The 8743-nt window shown below is 42.5% G+C and overlaps 1 long non-coding RNA gene across 1 annotated transcript; it reads left to right on the top strand.

The window, feature by feature from the left end:
* The first annotated feature begins 4587 nt into the window (after positions 1 to 4587).
* LOC123332632 lies at positions 4588 to 5919 on the top strand. Its single transcript, XR_006549549.1, has 2 exons — positions 4588 to 4817; positions 5104 to 5919. It is a non-coding gene; the product is annotated as an uncharacterized LOC123332632 (long non-coding RNA).
* The last annotated feature ends 2824 nt before the right edge of the window (positions 5920 to 8743 follow it).

The raw sequence follows: 8743 nt of genomic DNA, 5'->3' as shown, positions 1-8743 counted from the left end.
CAACAGAACATCTATTAAATGACTTTTCTTTTCTCCAAGCCCCTCCATTAACCAATGCTCTCCATTTGCTCTACAAAGCAAGCTGAGCAATGTTACTTCTGGCTGCAGGACACTCCTTACCTCCTGCTCCCTTCTCCTCCCACCCCAGGGGCTGTTTGGTTATCATGAATCAGTTGAGTTTGTACCCAACCCCTTTATACTAGCTGCATTTTTAACTACCTAAATTAAGGAACTATTACTGAAATTGAGAGTGTAAAAAGAGAATTTTCTTTTCTGAAATAAAGTGAAGGTGATTGTTTTAGAATAGAAATGAGTCACATTTTTAAAATAGTCATCAGATTAGGTAAAACTTCATAAGGAATCTGCCTTCAGGTTGCTCTGCAAGTCCCTGTAAGTTCTCACTCTATTTTAAAGAAATAAAAAATGACTTCTGGTGGCACCTTCTGGAAGAAAGACAATCAGGATTCCAATCAGCCAACAAGAAATTTTTTTAAAAGTCCTTGGATCTGTATCAACAGATCAAAGAAATATATGTGTGTGCTTTTTAAGTTAATATATGTGCATGCTGCTGCTGCTAAGTCGCTTCAGTCGTGTCCGACTTTGTGCGACCCCATAGAGGGCAGCCCACCAGGCTCCCCTGTCCCTGGGATTCTCCAGGCAAGAACACTAGAGTGGGTTGCCATTTCCTTCTCCATTGCATGACAGTGAAAAGTGAAAGTGAAGTCGCTCAGTCGTGTCCGACTCTTAGCGACCCCATGGACTGCAGCCCACCAGGCTCCTCCGTCCATGGGATTTTCCAGGCAAGAGTGCTGGAGTGGGGTGCCATTATAAATACGTATACAGACTTCTATATACTTCCCTGGTGGCTCAGACGGTAAAGAATTCTCCTGCAATGTGGGAGACCTAGGTTTGATCCCTGGGTTGGGAAGATCTCCTGGAGGAGGCATGACAACCCACTCCAGTATCCTTGCCTGGAGAACCCCATGGACAGAGGAGCCTTGTGGGCTACAGTCCATGGGGTCGCAAAGAGCTGGACACAAATGAGCGACTAAGCACCGCACATGTATATAGACAGATGTACAAACACAACCACATACATCTTATATATCAAATGACTTCACACTAATTAATCAACAAATGATCCATCTTAATCTTGTCATATAAGATCACTTCTGAAATATTTTACTGTTCTCCTAACTAGTATTTTCCAAAGCGGTGGAGGAGCAAGTCTTTGTTTTTTTACTTCCTTTCCCTTCAAGTGTCACAAACTGTCAGTGGTCCTTGCAGATCTCATCTGGACTACTGACTTAAGGTTTCATGCAGCAGAAGCACTCCCCACCAGCCCTCCCTGGAGCCAGATGGCAGGGAGACTTTCTGTGGGGCTCTAAGCCATGCAGAAGGCAGCCCTGCCATGGAGCGAAGCTTCATTTAATGCAACAGCGCTCCTCTGTTCGATACACACACTGTCCTGGCAAGTGAAAGCCAAGACCCAACCATGCCAGATCTCTGCTTCAGGGAAAGAAGCTACAGCCCACTCCAGCTGGACCCAGCCCTCATCATCTCCCCTCCATTGACTCAAAGCAATCAAAGGCCAACTGCCACATTCAAAACTGGGTGGTTGACTCTTCTATTCCTGACAATTGGAACCATATATTTCATTAGAAAGTACAATTGATTCCAAAATCCAAGAGTTATCCATCTGCACTCTCAACCGGAAATATAAACAAACAGATATCATGCATTTTACTAATCTTTTGAAAACTGTTGACTGTTGGCTGCTGGAGGGTAAGTGCTCATTTTTTTTTTTTTTTTGTCAATAGTGGAAAAAGATGACAAACACTATTTTTGTACCACAAAACTCAGCCTGAACCATTGTTGGAAAGAAAAGGACTGCCTCCCAACACTGGTGATTCTGTTGGAACTTCAAAGGCATGAAGTTAACGTGAGAAGTGAACAGTCACTCCTTGCAAATAACCCAAGAGGAAGGAATACTCTGGACAACAGCAACAAAGAGGTGCTTGTGGGGTGAAAGTACACAGTTCACAGGCTTTTACCACTGCTTTGTGAAGAAGTCCTACAGAAACAGAGAGCAAGTAACCACAGGAGTGGTCCCATCAGATACCCTGATGCCCGCTCCCAAGTGACATGACGGTACCACACAAAATTTGGAACCAAAAAGAAGACACTTATTTGGAAAACATTGACATTTATAAGTGGTTACATTTTTAGTGGCTCTTTGAGCATTTGATCGTATGCCAGCTGCCTTGAGCAGTTTGCTGCTCCATGGGGAATCTAGACCGAGGCAGCCAAAGGTATTGTAACATAAGCCACAGTGACATGATCACTGAGAACAGCAGCAACATGGGGTGATAGGAATAACTGTGCCTGAGAACCTCAAAATCCTCCTTGAAAGCAGCCCATTTGTTTTCCTGTAGACATAGTCATTGACTCCTTCCGGCTCGTCTCAGGGTGCCATTAGAGCCCAGGTATTTCTCATGACATTAAGATTGTTTAACCAGCCCCTGGAGCTTTTGCCCAGCAGACATTGTCTCACAGTATGAAGCCATAAAACGGACTTCAGTCCTGTTCTTTACAGGGATGAACTGGGTTTGATAAATTTTTCTATGCTCTGTTTGAAACCAAGTACACCTTTTAAACTGTCTGGAAGTTTGATCTATTACAGATCTGAGCAGATTAAACTCTTTTGGCCCACAGTTTTAAAAAAAATTTTTTTAAACTCTCCAGGACTGGAATCTAAATGTAGGAAAAATAAGGACACTGCATAAACCATATGGAAAAATTGAGGCCTCTGGGTATGAAGTCTCTGCACAAATGGTTTCCTTGTTCACCGTCCACCAGGCTGAAACCCTGAAAGCACTGAGTCCTTCTGACATGGACTGCCACGACAGTAGGTTAGTCAATACACCTTCACAATTCACCTTATCCCAGGGAGCCAATTCTCTGTGGACCACATTTGCATATTTGAAAACCTCCAGGCATTGCTGGATAATAAACATCATTGCATACTGCATACACAGCTGTATATAGTTGAGCCATTTGATAAACTTCACAGCCTTGGTTTTCTTTCTACAACCAAAGGGCTTTAGACTGTCAGGGTCTCTCAAACTTTAGAATGAATGAGAATCACTTGGAGGGTTTAATATGCATGCAGATGTGGTAGATCTAGAATGAAACCCAGATCATGCGTGTTCAGCAAATCCTCCAGGTCAGGGTGTCCCCAGTCTCTGGGGTCTAATGCCTGATGATCTGAGGTGGCGCTGGTGTAAGAAAAATAGAAATAAAGTGCACACGGACTTGTCTGGTGACTCAGTGAGAAAGAATCCACCTGCCAGTGCAGGAGACATGGGCTCAATCCCTAATCAGGGAAGATCCCACATGCCGCAGAGCAACTAAGCCCATGTGCCACAACTATTGAGTCTGTGCTCTGGAGCCCGGGATCCGCAAATACTGGGCCCACGTGCCACAGCTACTAAAGCCCAAACATCCTAGATCGACAACAAGAGAAGCCACCACAATGAGAAGCCCACATACCGCAGCCAGAGAGCAGGCCCTGCTCTCCCAAACTAGAGGAATGCCCGCGCAGCAGCAAAGACCCAGCATAGCCAAAAATAAATAAATAAAATAAAGAGCACAATAAATGTAGTGAATGCACTTGAATCATCCTAAAGCCATCTTCCCAACCCCTGGTCTGTGGCAAAAATTGTCTTCCATGAGACCAGGCCCTGGGGCCTAAGAGGTTGGGCACCACTGCTCCAGATAATTCTGACACTGATGGGCTATAAACCACACCTGTTGAAACAGACCTCAAGGTTCCCAGGAACAGCTGGGTTCTAAGCCTCCACCGTTACTAGCCAGCCTCTAGTAAATGGAGCAACTAGCCCTCACGCTCAGGAAATACCTTCCTGCACCAAAGTAAACAGAGTTGAGCTGACAAATTTCCCTGAAAAGCCTTTTTTATCAGCGGGATCAATATGATTATGACATTTCTTGAGCAACCTAGGCACATTTGCAAATGTTGCATGGCACTGTTTAAAATCTACTAAAATATAAAATACTTGGAGTCATTTAAAGTGTCAGAGTTTCTTAATTTATGGTAAATACCTCACCCTTTATGTTTTATAAAATCCTTTCCATAGAAAAGAAGATGATTAGGGACCAAACTGCTGCAGCACCGCCTGTTGCCAGTTACCGCATTCTGTGCTCCATTACGTTGCCCTGGTTGGAGTTCTGTTGATTGCCTTGCGCTATACGCAGTAACAAATTATATGTATATCATAAGACAGCCAGACTGATGTGAGCTCAGAAGGCACCTGTATGAAGCTTTTCAAAAGAACCGTAATAATTTTACTAGATGTGACAAGCCTTATAAAAGTTAAATAATGTCACACTTTTTAAGCATTTCATTTAATACAACTGAGCACATGGAGGGCATTGAGGATGATATTTAATTTTTTCCATATGTGGATTTAATGCCACACAAAAGTTTCAGTCCCAGATTGCTAATTTTCCACCATGTGGTAGCCATTTAGCAGAATTTTTTTTAAAACACTTACCAAATTACAGAGTAGGGTTTCAGAGGCGGCAGCTATAAGTAGGCTTAGGGTACCTGGTGTCCCTCTGGCTTGGCCCTGGGCCTCATGAAGAAGCTGTAAATCTTGACAGTATTTTCTATGACAGCGCTTGCTGGTTTTTATAGGAATGAAATGTGAATTTACGAAGCCACATGCTAATGTACTTCTAAAAGTAGACTTAATTGTTGTGAATTCTTCCAATTCTGATCATTTTTAGCCACCTATGTAAGTAAAAGGCCAGCACCTAAGATTCGGCCCTTTATAGAATGTCTATGGATTACCAACGCTTTCAAAGAAATGCTTACAGGCAATTTGAAAAAAGTTAGCTGAACCAAGCCATCTTAGCTGCTTGTTGTTGAAAAGCAACCTCAGGTCAAACTAGAGGAAAAAACACTTCCCAATACAAACTAAAGTTTATCTTCTATGACCACAAACAGAGAACCGGGATATTCTAGAGCAGGAAAGGCCAAGGGTCTCTCTACTCATTCATTTTTGTCTTATTCTATAACAGCTTTGAGTAACTGAATCGACTTCGTGAAGAAATTCTTACAAAGAGACAAAACCCCATGGGAGGCTGCGCGGGTCAGAAAGGGGAGAAACAAATCATGCAGTACTAGAGGCCCCCTCTAATGTGACAAACGCACATGAAGGTACCGGGAAAAGTTTAAAGCTCCAGCCAAATGTTAGCAATTACTATTAACCCAGTGAGACTGACCAGAAACCTGGAACCACTAGTCAGAGCCATACGTCTGGATCCTGCGGTCAGAAACAAAGACACTGCATTGTACACCTATCTGATGATTCATGTCTATCTGGCCCAGAAGAAAAACTGCCTTCAAAATCATCAGCTCCTGGGGAAACATATTTTATCTCCCAGAACCAATTACAGTTGATTCTCCTGAGTTCAGATGGTTTGGGACCAAATCTATTTCACACATAACTGAATACTATGGACATCTTACCCAGGAAAACTCAAAATATATACATGGGACTCTCCATGGAGCCTCATAACACAGCGTGGGCAACAGGCATAGCCATCCAATTTTCAGGCTTCCAAAATTAGTGGGAACTGCCATAAGAGGGAGTGGAGTGGGGGTGCCCAGTAAGATAAACTGCCTGCCAGGATTCTGGAATGATCTCTGCCCTCCCTCTGCCAAAGAGTGTGTAATGGAATCTTAAGTCATACATTTCTACTCAAGCAAAGAAAATGTAATATTTTCATTATCTATGACTAATTGAATCTTTCTCTCAAACCTCTATCATATTGGGGTACCATGGGGGAATTGCACAGAAATGCTTTCAACTTGCCATTTAATGGTGACTCAATCTTACACTTCAAATAGCAGCTCTCAGCAACTGACTCTGTCTTTGGGGGGTAAATATTCAGTCTTGAAATTATCCACAATGGTGGCTTATGGAGAGGAGAATCTGCAATTTAAGGAAGCAGCTTTGGGTCTGCATGGGTCCTTTATATCTTTGCTGATGTCTGCTGTAAAACTACCAGCCTGCCATGTTCCCTGGTCCCTTAACACAACTTCTTCCAAGACATGCCTGGAAAGATTGTAATTTATTCTCTTTTCTTGATCAATGCTGATTCTTCCCCCCATCCCTTCGTTCTCATCCATGGTCACCATTTGTCTCCTAAAGAACTGTTTACTCTATGGCCTTTGCAGTAGGGTCACCCCTGCTTTCATTAGTGACCCCTGGAAGCAAGGCCCTGGCTATCAACGGAGCTGGTGATCATCTACTTTCCCCTTATGGCCAAGTGTGTGTCATTTGCTCAGTCATGTCTGATTCTTTGCAACCCCATGGACTGTAGTCCACCAGGCTCCTCTATCCACGGAATTCTCCAGGCAAGGATACTGGAGTGGGTTGCCATTTCCTACTCCAGGGGAACTTCCTGACCCAGAGATCAAACGTGGGTCTCCTAAATTGCGGGCAGAGTCTTTACCATCTGAGCCACCAGGGAAGACTTGAAGTGAAAGTGTTAGTCGCTCTATAGTGTCCATTTCTTTACGACCCCATGGACTGTAGCCTGCCAGGCTTCTCTGTCCATGGGATTCTCCAGACAAGCATACTGGAGTAGGTTGCCATTTCCTTCTCCAGGGGATCCTTCCAACCCAAGGATCGAACCCAGGTCTCCTGCACTGCAGACAGATTCTCTACCATCTGAGCCACAGTGACCAAGCAGGGACCCAGTGCTGACTCCAGCTCCCTCTGACCAACCATGCTGCTTTTACTCCATGATGACAGCCTATGTTATTACGGGGTTGCCCTGCACTTCGGTCTCCCTACCAAAGTTCAGAACGGTAAGCAAAAGTCCCTCTGCCTTTTCCCCTCAGCTTAGCTGATGACTCTTCTGTGAGATTTCACCATGATGCTTGTGCTTCACCTCCTATCTATCCCACCTCCCTCCCCTTCACCTGCTGTGAGTCCCAGGCCAGGAGGTAGAGGCGCTCCAGTTTTTCTACAACAGGAATTTTTCTGACATCCGATTCTGATTCTCTCTGTCCCACAGCCTACAGTAAACTTTGTGATTTAGTCGAATTACAGATCTGTTTATGGAAGTTAAATTTTAAAAACTCATTTTTAACTCTCCGGTCCCTGGTTTCGGGGCTTACCGTAGACTCAGAAATACTGTTTCAAATATCAAAAGTAAAACATTGCTTCTGTAATAATTTTAATGCATGCTGAAGCAAATTAGCTCCTCTAAATGAAAAAGAAAAGCATAGTGATAGATTTCCAAATATCATCCCTATTATGGTAGAAACTAGAAAAAGGAAAACCTGGCAGTCCACTGCATCCTCACAAACAAACAGAGAAATTTGGCAAATTCCTTCCCTCTGTCACAGCTCCCCTACATGGGCACACATGCGCACACACACTCACACACTCAGCTGCTCTCAGCCATGTTGTGTAACCACTCTTTAGAAACGGGAGATTCTATTACATACTCCATTCAATATCACACGTATCATGACAGCTAGGGTGTGGCATGGCGTCCCTATAACTGATCTCATGACACATTCCTCAGGCATACACTCAATCCTGATTTGCTTCTTACGGTCCTACATTTTCTACATTCTAATTCTGACTGTTATGTTCCCATTAGTGTTGGACCTTGAGGTTTTCTTCATTCTTTTTTCATAACACATCAAATGTACTGAATTTCAGAATTTTCTGGACAAATGGCACAAAGACAAGCAAATAATTTCAATGAAGTGGAATTATAGGATTTTATAGCCAACCCCATGAGTATTTCTAAAATATCAATAAATAATACACTCAACATCTTATCTGTACTCAGTAACATAGTCTATGTTCTTAGAATAGAACAAACATTAATCTTATTACATTTTCACTACAAGTACTAATAATAAAAGATTCTAGAGAGAAAGAAATGAAATTTTTATCCTTAAGAGCAGACTCAGAGATTTAATTATCTAGATGATGTCCTCATTCTGATACAGTCACCTGAATTAATGTATCAATTTCAGTGTAAGGCAGAAAATTAGTCATTTGTCTTTTGTAAACATAGATATGGACTTCTGTAAACATAGATAGGGATTTCCCTGCTGGTCCAATGGCTAAGATTCTACATTCCCAATGCAGGGGGGCCGAGCCAGATCCCTAGACAGGAAACTGGATCCTGTGTGCCAGAACTAAGACCTGGTACAGCCAAACAAATTTTCAAAATAGAGAGAGATAGATAAAAGCATCTCCATCACCCTATTCTTTAAATTAAAAAAAAAAAATCCCCTACAAATTCTCTGTACTTTTTTATCCTTTGTTCAATACAGTTACTGGGTTACCACTCTTCTCCCAAATACCTACGTGTTCAGAGCTTTCTTATAGCAGCATCACATTACTACCCAGATCTCCGGCCAAGGAACTAGATCCTACATGCTGCAACTAAGAGTCTGCACACCACAACAAAGAATGAAGATCCTACCTGTCACAACTAAAACCTGATGTAGCCAAATAAATATATTAAATAAATATTTTTAACATTTAAAAGTAGGTAGACATCATTTTGGCCATAGTTCTTAAATAAAATTTGGAGTGAATGGCATTCTTCTAAAGCCAATTTAAAAATCAAAAGTCACGCTCCCAGCACATTAATGCCAAGAGATCTTTGTATGTAATACAAT

Source organism: Bubalus bubalis, chromosome 1, assembly GCF_019923935.1.
Source record: "Bubalus bubalis isolate 160015118507 breed Murrah chromosome 1, NDDB_SH_1, whole genome shotgun sequence".
NCBI lineage: Eukaryota > Metazoa > Chordata > Mammalia > Artiodactyla > Bovidae > Bubalus > Bubalus bubalis.
The sequence above is the reverse complement of the archived record's forward strand: the minus strand, read 5'-3'. Positions and strand labels throughout refer to the sequence as shown.